Source organism: Rissa tridactyla, chromosome 14 (genome assembly GCF_028500815.1).
Source record: "Rissa tridactyla isolate bRisTri1 chromosome 14, bRisTri1.patW.cur.20221130, whole genome shotgun sequence".
Lineage (NCBI taxonomy): Eukaryota > Metazoa > Chordata > Aves > Charadriiformes > Laridae > Rissa > Rissa tridactyla.
The window spans coordinates 9,955,391-9,970,450 of NC_071479.1; the positions used below are offsets into that span (position 1 = coordinate 9,955,391).

General features: G+C 41.1%; 1 protein-coding gene across 7 annotated transcripts in view; it reads left to right on the plus strand.

Moving 5' to 3' along the window:
* Positions 1-15,060, plus strand: part of TNC (tenascin C) — a 106,148-nt gene that overhangs the window by 18,190 nt on the left and 72,898 nt on the right. Inside the window, exon 2 of one of the 7 annotated variants that reach the window (XM_054221016.1) lies at positions 11,271-11,368. The exons of 5 other annotated variants lie outside the window; for them this stretch is intronic. The gene's annotated coding sequence lies outside the window, so the exon portion shown is untranslated. Of the gene's footprint in view, positions 1-11,270; positions 11,369-13,944; positions 14,114-15,060 lie in introns of those variants that run through there. One more of the 7 variants, XM_054221015.1, reaches the window with a different exon arrangement.

Below are 15,060 nucleotides of genomic sequence, written 5' to 3' on the forward strand. Positions count from 1 at the left end.
CCGTGCAGCTTGCATTTAGCAAGCAAGGAAGCCATTCAAATTATGCCTAGCACGTCCCATAGTTCTCTGAGGAGAGCTGGGTCTCATGCTGTGCTCAGCCTAATTTCCAAGCCAAATTGACACGGGGGCATTTGGAGAAAGCTTTGTAGAAGTGTCCAGATTGTTGATATTTTCTCCAAATAGACCTATTAACCTGTGAAGGAATTTGAGATTTGCACACCTTGAGTCGTGAGGGTCCCTGAGCCACGTTTTCAATGATCACATTATTCATATTCTCGAGGTAAAAAAATATTCCATTGACGTATTATGTGTCGCCTTGTGTTTCCTGATACTATATAGGAGGCTGCACCTATGCATTTCTGATGTCGAATTTGACCACACTTAGAAACTTACTTTCTCCAGGTGGAATATAGTCTATTGACACAGTTGGCTTTTTACAGTGCGGTGAAACATTAACTGCTTCCCCTCCTCCAGTCTGGAACATCAAACTTTTGACCTGTCATTTAGGAGGCAAGCTCATTTACACCAATCAAAACCTCAAGTAATGTCATTTTTTTGGGGAAGCTATTTTGGATTTACACCCCTTTAAGAGCAGAATTTGCTCTTGAGTGCTCTCTTTCCTCTCAACCTCTTCCTGCCTAGTTAAAACACTGAAGTTTTTGTACGCTCCCACATTAAATCCACAACAGCCTGGAGGTCAGGCAGTCCTATGCCATTGTGGTAAATATATCGACTCGCTCTGAAATAGATTTGCCTTTCATCAGACTCTTCTTTAATGAGGTAAGAGATTTAATTTCATGGTTAAAAAAAAAAAAAGAAATAAAAGATACATGATACACGAGCAACTCCATTAGACTCTGTGGGAAAATGGGAATTGCCAGACCAGGTCTAGACAGCAGTCCAGGCAGTCCAGTAACTTGTCTCTGAAATGGTTAATTAGGGAACAAATAGTTCGCTTTCAGTGCTGCCTTGAGAAAAGATCTGACTATCCGGAACCTGGAGGGAAAATTCCCTTCGTAAGAAGTGCATCTCATACATTCTTGCCTTGGCAAAGTGCATTGCACTTAAATGAAATAGAAGTAAAAGACTAGAAACAAAAAGGGAAAAGATGTCTTTGTGCAAAATTAGCAGGTCTATAGATACATATATGTGTTTATAAGCCTGAAGCACCACCTCCTTGTGCTGAACGCCCTGGCCAGCCCGTGGGCTCAGCCCAGGGCAGTTCTTCGCCAGCGGTGAGAGGCCAGAGCGCAGCATGGTGTCAGTCCTGCTGTGTACCAGGCTGGAAAGCGGCTGCGATGCAGGGGGGCTGGATTTGACCCCAGAAAATGCTGTGCACAGGGACTCTCAGGCCTCTGCAAGCAAATTCCGTAGCTTATAATCATCTGAGTCTTTTTTTTTTTTTTTTATACACACTACAAGAAGCATTAATTCCCTGGACTGCTTTCAGAAGAGAAAACCTGAAAGGCGGCTGTTGTCTGTTGTTCCCCTCAGTATAGCTCTTATACCAACTGTATCCTTTGCAGTCAGCTTCTGGAAAGGACACAAGTTAAGTTGGAAAACTCAGAACATTTTGTACGTTCCTTGCCCTCGTTATTGGGCTGTTTGCTTTTGTCTGTCACTAGATGTAAAAATGTAAAATAATTTTTTCCTCTTTTACTTAGGGTTAACTTATGCATCTGTACCACATTGTTGGAACAGGAACAGGTGCTAAGAGTCACTTCCAAGTTATATCTTAATAACTTCCTCAAGTGTCCATTAGCCCGGAGATGCAAATTGTTTCACTGAGGCGTTGCTTGTTATTCTCTCCATACTTTTTTTTTTTTTTGGACTGGAGACACCTCCCCCCCCCCCGCCCCGAATCCATGTCTCTGCTGCCTGAGCCGGCTGCTGAAAGGAGTGAAGTCTATTGTACTGTCCTTCCTGAATTGTAATGTGTCTTTAAACATGCAGCTCATAACAGAGGGCCCCACAGAATAAAAATGGCATTTCTCTCTAGTTCTCTTGCTGTCGTTGTCTGGCTGCCTGCTCGGGGGCTTCTTACCTTAGTGTTTTTCAGTAGCATAGGACTGTGGCATCTCTACTAAAATAGGACATAGACTTGCTTGTACCTGGATTATACCTGCTCCCACTCTTGACTCATTAGAAATACCTATTAAGCCACCTAAACGCGAGTATTGAAATGATTCCTGTTCCATTCACGTTGTTAGCACGGGGCTCTGTGCTAGTAGGAGAGTTAATATCCCCCTTGCAGCCCTGTCCTGAGTGCCTGAGATCTGGGAGTGTGGATGGGGAGGTGGCACAAACTGGAAAAATGCATTCTGTCTCCATGAAGCCTTTCAGTGCTGCCTCACCTGAAGGAAGAGCGGTCGGTGTTTTAGTCAGGGCTCGGTGTCATTTCATGGTTGTCTCTCAGTGGGGGCTGAGCATCCTCTACCTAGAGAGGACAGTTTATTCGCGTTGCGGCTGCTCACAAAGCACTGAGATACTCCAGCTTGCTTCTTCAGCTACCTTATGGGATACTCTGAATGCAAAGGAAGTTGTTTGACAGCTTGTTTCAGCAGACAATGTCGTTGTTATTGCCAGATGCTTTCCTCCTGGCTTGCCTTGGGGTGGGCAGGCGGGGGAACACCCGCAGCTAATTAGAAACAGGTATTTGTCTGCAGGTACCACTGCCAGACAGAAGCCCTTTTGCGTCTCACAGGGTCCACGCAATCTGCAACATCTGAACAAGCCCCATGAGGAAAGAGATGAATTTTTCACACCTGTTTTTCCAAATTTAATAATAATAAAAAATACCATGCAAGCTCAAGAAGGCAACATTCCAGTAACATTTTGCTTTTACTGACTGAAATTTCCCGTAAGATGGGCCTCTGGCTATAGAATGGAAAATCTGTCCTCACTCGCTTCCCCCTCAGTCCTGGGCAGACGTATAGAGTCTGGTTGCTTTTTTATTCTTGCCAGGGCTGCTGCAGTAGCTCTCTGCTTGTTAGTCCCGGGTGCCATGAAGTCAGAGCCACGAGTCTCCCCGTCGCGTGGGGGTTGGTAGTTTGTTCCAGGGGACGTTCCTAAGCCCTGTGTCACTTCATTACGCAGCAAATTGGGAACAGACACTAGTAATGCAGACAGCAAGGGAAGAAAAAAGAAAAGAAAAAGGGGAGTCATAATACTATCAGAGAAATATGTGTAAAGTCCATAAGTGCTTTGCACCTTGGCCAAATGCCAAGTTGAAATCCAAGATGGTTGATGTGCTGAATTCTGAGTTTCCCACCACAATGCTCCTTTTCTATGTTTTATATTTATTTAGCAACAGATAGCGAGATACAAACCTTACTGTGTAGCAGTTACCATGTTGAGGTTGTGGAAAACTACAGCAGGACATGGGCTGAATTTGGCTATAATTGACTGGAATTCATGACATGGAGTATCTTTTGTTGGCTTTACAAAATGGAATCACTTCCTAACTGTAATGAGCAATCTTGGACATGATCGTTTTGGGATACTAAAGCACTGGCTGCTACACCAGTACTTCTAATCCTCATTGCATAATGGTGTCTGTAAAAAGCTTTTAAAGAAGAAATAAAATATTTGGAATTTGATACCTATATAGGTTCTGAGTCTGCTCTCTGTTCTCCAGGCATCAGCTTTAGAATTCAGCCTTGTGGGAGGTACTGCCTTAGCCAGAATAAATGCAGTTTAAAATAACAGTAGAAAAAACTCTCATAATGCAAATGTTTGCCCTAAAAATCACTTTAGATGAGAGAAATCTAACTGCACTCTAAAAAAATAAGGGCTGTTCTGGAGATAACAGATTAAAGCAGAGATGTACAGCAGGAACTCTTTTTTTTTCTTTTTTTTTTTTCTTTCCTTGGTTAGATCCTCATTTTAGTTGTGTCCTTCTGTGTCCTTCATTTTAGACAGCGACTGCCGTTTGTTTGGGATAAACAAAAAGTTTAATTTACCCCTGTACACAGCAACAAGACTTTTCTGCTCTATCTTGATTTTTTTTTGAAAACATAGATACTATTAAATTATTGATACTCATAGTGCAAAAAAAGAAATGTCTGTTCTTTTGTGAACTGAACTTCTGCATTCAATTAACTTCAATTTCGTAAATGAAGTTTTGGAGGAGTATTTGCCCCAATACCGTCATACAGTTTGCACTCCAAAAGTATGGGGATTAAAGAATTGTATTCAGAATCAAAGCAGCATATGTGATTTCTATTGCGGTGCTGTCATATAAATAGGTTGCAATCAACCTTATTTCACTGTGAAATGATTTGGATTATTTTTGTTGTGGGAGATGTGCCTTGTTTGCTAGCTCTGAAAAGGAGATAATCTTAAATCTGAGCTAAGAAGGATGGTTACGAGCAAGAGAGGTTTAAACTGAATTTGCTGTTCTGTGTTGATGTTAAGAGAGCTACAAACTTAAGAGGAATTAATGGGGTGCTCCTGGGTTTTAGAGAATGCAGGAAAGGCACTTCGCATAAGGAGCAGTCAGTTAGGCATTATCCTGTCTTGCTCCAGCATAACTTTTGCTTCTGCTGTGTTATCTGATGGACTCTAGGCTCAGTCTAGGGTGGACTACGCTGCCCTGTTAAAGATGCGAAGAATGGGGAAATAAGAAAGGATTGGTCAGGGCTCAATTACAAACTTGCATTTTTTTTTTTTTCGTTAAATTCATGACAGATGCTTCTGACACTCACTCACTCTTTTTTTTTTTTGGCTCAAAATTATTGCTAAACCTGGATTTCTAAAGATACAGAAGCAATGTAAGAAGTGAGCTAACCCATTTGAAGAAGTCTGGGATTACAGCTGTGTTTAATAAAATCTGAGTTAGCTATAGAGAATGTAAGTAAGCTAAATCCCATCTGCTTTGAGGTTTCCCTTTGGTCCCAGAAGAAGCCAAATGCAGGATATGAGGAGAGGTGTATGGGCTCCTACCGGAAATGCTGGGAAAAAGGCAAGGAAAAAAGGCCTCCCTCTGCTCCTTTGGTCTGCTTTTATGATGTGACCTCACTAGTGACACGGTGCAGTGTGTCGAGCAATACACAAGGAGAGAGCAGCAAGAGCTTGCGTTTCCCCCTCATTGCCAAATAAATGGGATAAGAGCTCTGTGAAGAGCCAGCATCACCTCTCCCTTTTCCCATCGCTTTGCTGTGTCCATAGATATCTTGGATGAAATGGGCAGCACCAGGAACTGGGCTGGCGGGACTATGCTCCTGTCTCTTCATGCCTGGGTGCAAACTGGAGATGAACAGCTAGATCAGGCAGGACATTTCTGAGGATTTCTAGGATTGATGTGGGATTAATCATACAGCTGGTCCTTGCCAGTCTTTGACAACTTGGATATGATATCCTACATGGTCAGGAGGCAATTCTGAGGGGGGAAAAAAAATAAAAGAGGAGAAGGAGACATTAATTAGCACTTTTCACTAAACATCAGCAAGATTGGAACTGGAGAGTCAAGTGGAAATTCTCACAAGTCTGCTTTCCTTGGCTATGTTTCTTGTTACATTATCAAGAAATGAGACAATAATTAGGCAAACGTAGCTGTAAAAACCTCTTTGTTAGTACTCAGGAAAGCCAGAATTGTATTTCAAGGATATGCATCTATTGTATTTACAAGCCCCCCCACCTCTGCTCCTGGGATACTGCTCTTGAACCCGAGGTTCAAAATCCAGAGTTCGTCCCAGTCTGCTGTCTGGGCTATGGCTCTACTATTTCAGTGAACCTTTCACCTCTTCAGCTGATTGCAGAGGCTGAGAATTACAAAGCAAATGATCGCTTCTCCATCAGCCAGATTCCTGGCCTTCTCTAATGACTTCATCTGCTGCTCATCCCTAAAAGCCAGATGCAGAGGTTAAATATCCCTATTTGCTAATCTGTGATCATGATTTATTAGTTTAAACCAATTTTAGGGTATGCTTTGAAGACTAGAGACATAACTATCTAAGGCCTGCACAAACAGGTAGTTTTTAGCTGTTTTGGGACGCTTACTGTTCACTTGAGATTTCTGGACAGACAGCTTTTCTCCAATGTTTGGGGGAGATTTTTTTTTGATTCAAAGGTCAGACAAACAGGTCTCTTCCTCTCTTACTGGGGTGCTTTGAATAGAAATGTTTTTTTCCCCCCTCTCTTTTATGTCAGCGGATCAGGACTGCCTTTGTAAAAGCCAGTCAAACTGTGCAAGATGGACACAGTGTGTCTGCTTATCCTCAAGTGGGTTTTATGGATGTTACTGACAGACCATTGATTGGAATACCTATCATCAATATTTATTTGTCTATATACCTGCTTACCTTCGCTCACAGGAATGCCAATGGTGATATGCATAATACGATGTTTATGAATGTGGCTAAATATCAGCTTTTATTTCATTTCCAGAGAGTATATAATCGAAGGTCCTTCTGCCACATTTTTCTACAGTGTCTTTCTGTGTTGGGGTTTTGCTTTAGGATTAAGACAGCCGTTGTGACCGGCTTTCTACTTTAAAGGCTGGACATGGTTATCTTGACAGGCAGTGGGTCTTGTCTCTCCAGTTAGCAAAAATTAATCACTGCATGGTGATTATCAAACCCACCGCCTTCAACTCCATGGATCCAAATTCTTGTAAAGTTTTTCTTTTTGTTATGTTGCGGGGGGTTGCATGTGTACATTTGTTGTGGGTTACCTGTTAAATAGCTAACCAGGCCAGGTACAGCTTTTAGACTAATTGACAGCATTGCCTTAGCCGCGAGTGACTTAAACTGAGCTGTAACCTTTTTTTCTTAGAAAAGAATTTTTCACTGTTTTCCTCAGAATAGAGGACTTTGTCCTAAGGCAGGAATTATAACAGAACCAGAGTGTTGCGTATTTGGGTATGGATAACTGAAAAATGTCAAATCTGTCATGTAGGCTTCTGGCTGGGTATTACAAAGTTCTGAACCTTGTCTTAGATTTCTCATTCTGCTACTGACATCATGTTTAATTTTGGTGTAGTTCCCTCAAAAAAAAGTGCTATACTCTTTGTCAAGCTTGTTTTACTAAACAGTATTAGTTATGGTGTAGCTTATTTTGCCCTAGGGAAAGACTATTATTACCTTTAAGGTCCCATCTCATTCTTTTTTGTGTAAGCGTTTGACATTTTTGGATGAAATGTGCAGTTGAGACTAAATATTGCTTAAACTCATGAAACCATTTCTCTTTGATTTACAGCACAGCATGGCTCACAGTAATTAGAATAATTTAAAGACGTAGTTAGCTACCAGAGGAGCTTCGTGTTAAATCTTCATTCTCCCATTTCCGAAGAAAGTAGATTTTATATTTAGTAGCAGCAAACAAAGGTATGTCTATGTGACAGGTGTATGTTTTTCCAGAGGAGTAGTCTCCTGGCTAGCTGAGTGGTCCATTTCTGGTGACCAGTTGGCATGTCTCTTAGTGACTGAACGCATTTTGTGGGAGCAACATCTCACTTGGGGCATTGCTTCTTTCAGGCACCTTTTACTGCAGGGCCCTTCAGGGCCATCACTTAGTCCAGGAGGGCATCAAAGATTATGGAGTGTCCACAGGTTTTTTTTTGGTGCGGTGTGGAGGATGTGTGTGGGAGGTGTTAATGTGGCATAAATGAGGATATTTGGGTAGTTTGATGCCACCATGCAGCAGTGCCATCAAATCAAGCCGTCAAATTCCTACTGAAAATTAAGACAGATTCTTATTAAACAAACCGTACTTGAGATACCAAGATAGAAATGAAGGGAACATTGCTGTCACTCTGTGGAGAGCTGCATTCTTCAAGTACCGTGTTCATTAGATGTCCCCGTCTCTATTTAAGGAAATGCTTATGTAGCGCAATCCTGTGGGTAATGTAGGCTACCTTCCTGCCAGGCCAACCCCTTTGTGATGATAGTTGGGTGAAATTGAATCGTGTTTTCTAACAAAAGGGTGCTTAGGTGTGCTCACACCTGTTTGTGCCGTAAAACTATTCAGTCTTTATCAGCATTAGGAATCCTCATCACTGAAGGGCATGTACAGATAATGGCTATCGTTATGTTTAAACATGTTTCATATAGAATGGATGAGCATTACGGACTTCTGCTTTGCTTTTTTTGTTCTTAAGCTTCAGCAGGGAAACTGTTCCTGCAAGGCGTTTAAGGATGTGTTTAATGTGATTAGCTCTAATTTTGACATCAGTGATCTTAAAAACATGGTTACAGTAAAGTGCACACTGTGCTTCAGTATTTTTTTGAACTCAAGCACTTAGAGGATACAAATTGGTGTGGCATGGTGTAAAACCTTTACAGCAGTTGGGTTACTTTCCCTGGGCCATCTATGTTTTAAGCACTTATGAGTAATGCCAACGTGCTGATAAAAGCTTTATGCCATCCCACATAGTGAGCTTCACTTTCTCACTCAGTCCTCAGCAATTCAGTATAGTCATCCTCGTCACTCTTCCTACCCTGATACGTAGTGAAAGCCATATTTTGTCTCATAAACTTCTAATAAAGTCTATTGCAAATATAATAAAAGGCAAAGATATTTATAAACATTAGAAGTCACTCTGTGTTATGGATCCTGACACCAGCAGTTTGGATGGAAAATATTTATGTATTGGCATAGATATTATTGTCTATTTAGTCTTTCTTTTTTTTTTTTTAAGTGAAGCTTTTATTTTTCTTGAGTGAATTTTGCATAGTGCTATCTAGATTATCTTTGTAAATGTTTGTGACCTCACTAACAAAAAAAATCTTCTCTGGTGTATGTTATCAGTGTGTTGGTGTGTGCCCTGCAAAGGACATCTGTTTCATAGGTCAGGGAAAGAGATGACCAAGGTCGTCTTTTCAGGGCACAGCAGACCTTGCATTAGCACCCAAGTCATCTGGCTACACTCTCATGTATCCCTTAACAGGCACGTACCTTCTTTTCACTGATGTGATAAGACAGTTTGAAATAACTTTATTAAACACCAACATTTGCTCAATTACCTCTTGTTTGTGATTAAGGTTGTGGTCTTTCCAGCTCATGCAAATACTGCCAAGGCATACTTAGCTCTTAAAAGAACAGTTGAAGAAAGGCTAAATGGCTATCTGTCACAACAGTCTTCCTGTGTACAGAGAGTACACCAGCCCAGTGGGTCTGCTCTCAAACACCTGCTTCCTATTTCTTCATTTAGGGATTGAAAGCAACCCTTGGGAAATGTCCTGATAATGATAAATTCAAATAATAGAGGAAATTGCCGTTTGCTTTTTGGAGATCATCTCTTAAAAATTCCAAAATTGACAAGTATGTTTTTGTAATTTAGCGTTTGGTGTGATATTTAATATTTTAATTGACATTACGGGGCCTCAACTTTACTTTCTTTACATGTGCGGTTGATTCCACTGAAGTTCTCAGTGGTGCTGATCTGTGCGGCAATTGCAAACTTGTACCTTTGGCTTCTGCATTTGTCTGTTTAGGTGAGACTCCCCCTGGGTTAAGAATGAGCTGCTGCATTCTCTGATGCTAGAACATTGGACACTTTTCCTGCATTTTATACATGGGTTGCAATTATCCAACCTCCAAGTAATGTTTTCTTCAGCATGATTGAACGTGGTCATACCAGTGTTCATAACATTTGGGAAAGAATGGCCGATGTATAACTGTATAAATTAGCGTTCTCATCTAAATATAAGCACTGAACAAGTAACAAAAATTCTGTAGCGCTCAAAAGCCCTCATTCTGTTTGAGAGTAATCACATCAGGGATGTTAGTGTAGAGGCAACATGAATTGCTGCAAATAGCTGATACTTAAAGCAATAGTTTAGATATTTTCTGGGGAAGTAAGATGAAGCGCCTTCTTGTATATTGGTGTTGAGTGATTCTAAATAACAAATGCTCTCACAGAAATCAAAGTCTGTTTGCAAATGATTGTCAAGTAAGAAGCAGTGAATGCATTGGGGTGATGGTTTCCTGCAAATTAGTAGGAAATAAATTGAAAAGCAGCAGATAAGATGGTAGCCCAAGAGCCAAAGTTTGAGCAAGATTGCAAGAATAGTACTCAATGTGACCGAGAGTTAACTGAGCTGTATTTGGCTACAGTCATAAAGAAATCAAGGTAGTGCAGATGTAAAGACAAAAGTACTGTGAGCTTGATTCTGTACCAGTGAAATCTTGTGAATATGGTCTCAAAAGACAGAAAATATAGGGGAAAGGATATTCAGTGAAGAAGTATCAAAATGTCTCTAGAAATTACTTGACCTAAAAGAATCAGTTGGAAGAATGGAGCATCTTTAAAGTCACATCCCCTTAAGCATCAAACCTGTGATATTATAGTCTCTCTTTAAATCGTGTTTTTTCTCATCTTCCTCTTAACATTAAATAAGATAAGCTGTCTTCAGCAGGGTGCATTTAGTTGTGACTAAATTGGTACTGTTTCTCAAGCTGCCGGCTTGGCTGTCTCCATGCTGTGCTCTTGGGTGCTGCTTTTGAGCATTGTCCTACTCTAACATTAGTTTTCTATGAGAAATACACGTCCTTCCAGCCACAGGCACTCCTGGCTCCTAAAATCGTTCAAATCAAGTATGTGTTTCCCTGCCCCAAAGCAATATCATCTGGCCATTTATGTTTTGTAAGTTATATTCCGGTGGCTCACTGAATTCCCATCTGCACATTCCTGAAATCAGCAGCGCTACGTGCATGGCAGAAGACTCCTCAGGCTACGCTAACGGTAGCGTTAATTCCCCCTGTGTTCATGGCTTCTCATTCAGGGCAGCTTTAGCTCTCTCAAATATGCTGCTAAAAAGCAGATTATTCCTAGGACTGGGTGAATCAACACAGGCATTATGTTGGAACTATGTCTAATTGCCTATGCCTATGTTGTAACAATTTTTCTCAAGGTAATAATAAGAGCATATTTTTTGCAATTCACCAATATTTAAAAAAAAAAAGTTGGTCTTTTGTATGCTTTCATAAATTCAAGATATTCCTCGATTTGTCTGTCTGTTATGATCTTCTGTATATGTTTGAATTTCATCTCTAATATGAGCTTTTAAGCGCATAAAAACACGGCAGTAAACTCGAGAGTATGATCTTCAGTGTTCATTTAATTTCTCCCTGTTCCTTTCATTTAAAAAAATCAATTGCTATCAACGTTTATCTAATGAAAGAGGATACCACGGGGCACAGAATGCAGTTTGTCCTGCTTGTTGAGAGATCACAACCTGAAGCTATCTTTCTGATTAAAATACGTTTTCCCTGTTCCTTCATGTTACCATTTGCTTCTGACTCAGTGTATCTTTCCATGTTTGCAACAGAGGATGATTAAGGATGGGTGAGCCCAAAAAGATAAAACAAGAACAGGCCTGAACTCTCACCTGAAGCTCATCTCATATGGCATATTTTTTGAAGTCAGGTAAGTGGGTGGAGAATTATTGGAGAAAAATTTAGATAAATTTTGATTCAACTGTTGGCAGAAAGCTAGTTGTTAGCAAATGCTCCAAAAACAAATCCCGCAAGTTGCTTTCCACAGTTTATGTGCAAGCTTTAACTATCTTGTTTAGACTTTTGGTGTAGATAAAGGACTGTTGAAGTAAGGACAGCAAATGGTTCATTGTATGGGGAACCACCTTTTACTGAGTCCCCATCAGATTTTGTTGGAAAAATTGTGTTACAACTCACACTTCGGTTTTTGGACTTGAATGCACCTTTTAATTGAATTTCATGGGACTGTGTAATTGGGGCACAGCTAATGTAGGCGGGTACCAGGACTATCATGAGAATATTGAGAAGAATTTCACACAAAAATTGGACACTTACTAGTAGCTATATGCAGTAACCCCATTAACCCCATTGCCTCTGACATTGGTGGTGATGTCCAGAACAAGATTTACTTTTAAGAAATCAAAGAGGGTCTGATGCCTTTACCAGGAATTAGTCAACATTTCTGACCCTCTGTCCAACAGACTCTTTGTTTCTTCTCTTAGGGAACAACTGCTATGAAACACAGCATGTCAGAAAATTAACACAGGAATTGGAAATGGGTGTTCACAAATGGCTTGTGCAGATGCATCACTGATTTTACTGAACTTTTGATCTCAGTGTTTTTTCTGGAATTTGTTGGACAAGCGGCATGTGTTGGAAAAATAATTTGTAAAAACCATGAGGTTTTTTTGAGGGGCTTTGGGTTTTTTTGCTTGGTTTTTCATCAGCATCCGTTTGGAAATGACTGAAATTTGTGCCACGTGCCGAGGAAGGGAGCTTGCCATGAGCTCAGCGATATTATTAGACATAAGAGAATACAGACATCGGATGAATGTTATGTATGAAAGCCACAGCGAAGAAAATTTGAAGTAGTTCAGTGAGCAAAAGAACTCTACTTCTTATGGTCTCCAAAAATAATGATTCTGAAATGGTGATTCAGAATGCCAGGGTCATGAATTCTCCCATCCTTTCCTAAATGTGTAGGATGGGCCAAATCTTCCTGGCAGCGCTGTGCTTGTGAAGCAGCAAAAAGGAAAAAATCCTGAAGGTGATGTGTGAGTCCACAGAGCCTGGGAAAGGCCAGCTGGGAGGAGATACATTCAGAAAGAAACATGATCAGAAAGGCGTAGGCAATTTTTATCCTTATGAGTTTCCTTGCTCCTGAGTAGGACCCCACTACTCTTGTGCTGGGCTGTCCTGTAGCCTCTTGAAATCAGTGAGTAGGGTTTTGTGTTTTCATTGTCTTGAGGTGTTTGGATAAGTCCTTGCTTTCTAAATCATCACACAGAAGAGTGATTTCATCCTTTATGCTGGAAGATAGACCTGAAAGTTAAAGATTAATCTTCCTCTCTCTCCCTGTGCCTTCACCCCCGCCTTACCCCCCCCCGTTCCGCCCCCCCCCCCCCCCCCCCCCAAAAAAAAAAAAAAAAAGAAACCCAAACAAAAACCAAACCAGCAGTGGGTTTGGGGAGTTGGGGGGCAAGGGAGAGGCAGATTTTTAGTAATCCTTTAACTGTGATCTTTACTTTTTGCCACAAGCCTGAGGTTCAAGGGTAGTCAGGGATAGCAAACACCCCTGGAAAGGTCCCAGATGAGCGCGCTGTGTGTTACTGATAGCTCCGGGATGGGAAGCAGAGAGAATGGAATGACTGAGAAACCATAAGCCTCGCAAAAGTGGCTGGATTATCTTTACACACACACACACACAGAGCCACATAATCTCTTTTTATCAGATCTGAGAAGAAAGGGGATCCCTCCTGTGTCATTCTCTCTAAGCTTTTATCTCTCTCTTTCTTTTATTTTTTTTTTTAAATTTCTTTTAATAAAGAATCAGGCTAGGACTCTGCTCACTGGACTTTTCTCTTGATTTCCCCACTCTTCTCCCTGCGGCTCTTGAGAGAGCAGAAGGAGTGCAAAAGGACACAAAGGAGATCACCAGCTTGAAAATATTGGGGATTTGCCAGGTCCTCAGCTTGTGTAAATTTGAATTTTTTAGTTGATTCCAGTGGAGTGGGGTCAATTTATGCCAGATGCACATTAGACCCATTAAGTTCTGTAGGATTTTCTGGAATTGCAATCCTGCCTGTTATTCCTCTGATTTTATTTAAGTTTGCTACTCTTTCGCAATGTTAAAATAATGGGGGTGAGGGGATTAAAAATCCTGATAATGAACTCTGCTGATGCTGTAAGGAAAATATTCTGCTTTCTGAGTCATTTGCCCTGAGCTGACTTTCTTTTTTAATGGTTCAGGGGTTTCCTTCTTTAGCCATAAATTGCATGCAAATTCTTTTTTTGTGCGTGTGCCTGTGTATGACAGTGTGTGTATGTGAGTGTGTGTGTGTGTGTCTTTCAGAAGCTAAGCCAAAGAGAGAGGCTGTTCCTTTAAAGCAAAACTGAAAAAAATGCCTTCAGGCGTCCTATTACAGTGGAATGAGCCAAGGATCAGGATTTGCAGCTCAGCTATATAAACCCAGCAGAATCTGGCTGATCTGACCAGTTTGCCTTACTGTCAAACGTTTCTGTCTTTCACACACTCACACGCAAAACCAGACAACGCAACTTCTCTGAGTTTTGACAGGACGGCAACAAAGTCAGAAGCCGATAGCTGACTTTAACATCATATTTATTTCATGGAGACTGCTCACAGCGGGATCTAATCTCTGTCAGAGTCTGTAAGGTAAGTCTGCTTCCTTCCTGAATTAAAAAATCAGGAGCTCTTCTCCCACACAAGTTTGCAGTGACACGGTGTTCTGGCATGACCCCCATAGTTTCGACTATCAGTCTGGAATCATCAGGGATCTTACTAGGGAATACTTTTGAATTGGAGCATGCCTGTCTTTAGTTTGTCTTTATTGTCCAGTGTAATAATAATGTAAGGAATATCTCAATGACATCAATCTGATAAAAGGAATGAATGAAGGATGAGTTAGTTGAGTGCTGGACATGTACAGAAATATAGACAGAAACCTAATTGATAGGAAGGGTAGAAAATCAGATTTGGGATTTCCTCTTGGCTACTGAAGCAATATAAACGTGTCCCCCACGCTCACCTCGTGTATCAGACTAAATCCACTTGCAGTTCTTAAGCCTCCCATGTAACTCCTATTCCTATACTATTGTGTATGACTTGAGAAGAGTCAGGCCCTTTTCTTTTTTAATTTGCTGTCTGCACACTTATTTGCACAGAAGCCTTTGTCACCTTTCTCCCCGCCCCCTCTGGGTTCCAGTTTCTTTTAAAAGTATGGTAACAGTAGCCTGCAGTGGGGGGCAAAAGACAAAGGAAGATTCAACTGGTATCTTATTACCAGTACTGAAATGGGTGGGTTCTGGGGAGCGGGAGGGTGAAATTCTCCATCATCATGGAAAAATGGAGACACTTGTTTTACAGTGTGTCTGAACGACTTGCTCCCTTGTGCACTGAGATTTTCTGCATGACTGTGTTTGCACTTACCATTTAGGCTCAAATTGGCTTAAAATAGAGAAGCAGGCTGGGGGAACATGAGCGCACTTAGCTTCATTTAGGAGTTAAGCCCACTTACTCAAAACTTTGCGGCACATCACCTTTGTAGAGTTTTCCCTGCCTGATTTGCTCTCTGGCTACTAGGAGAGTTGGGAGAGTAGGAG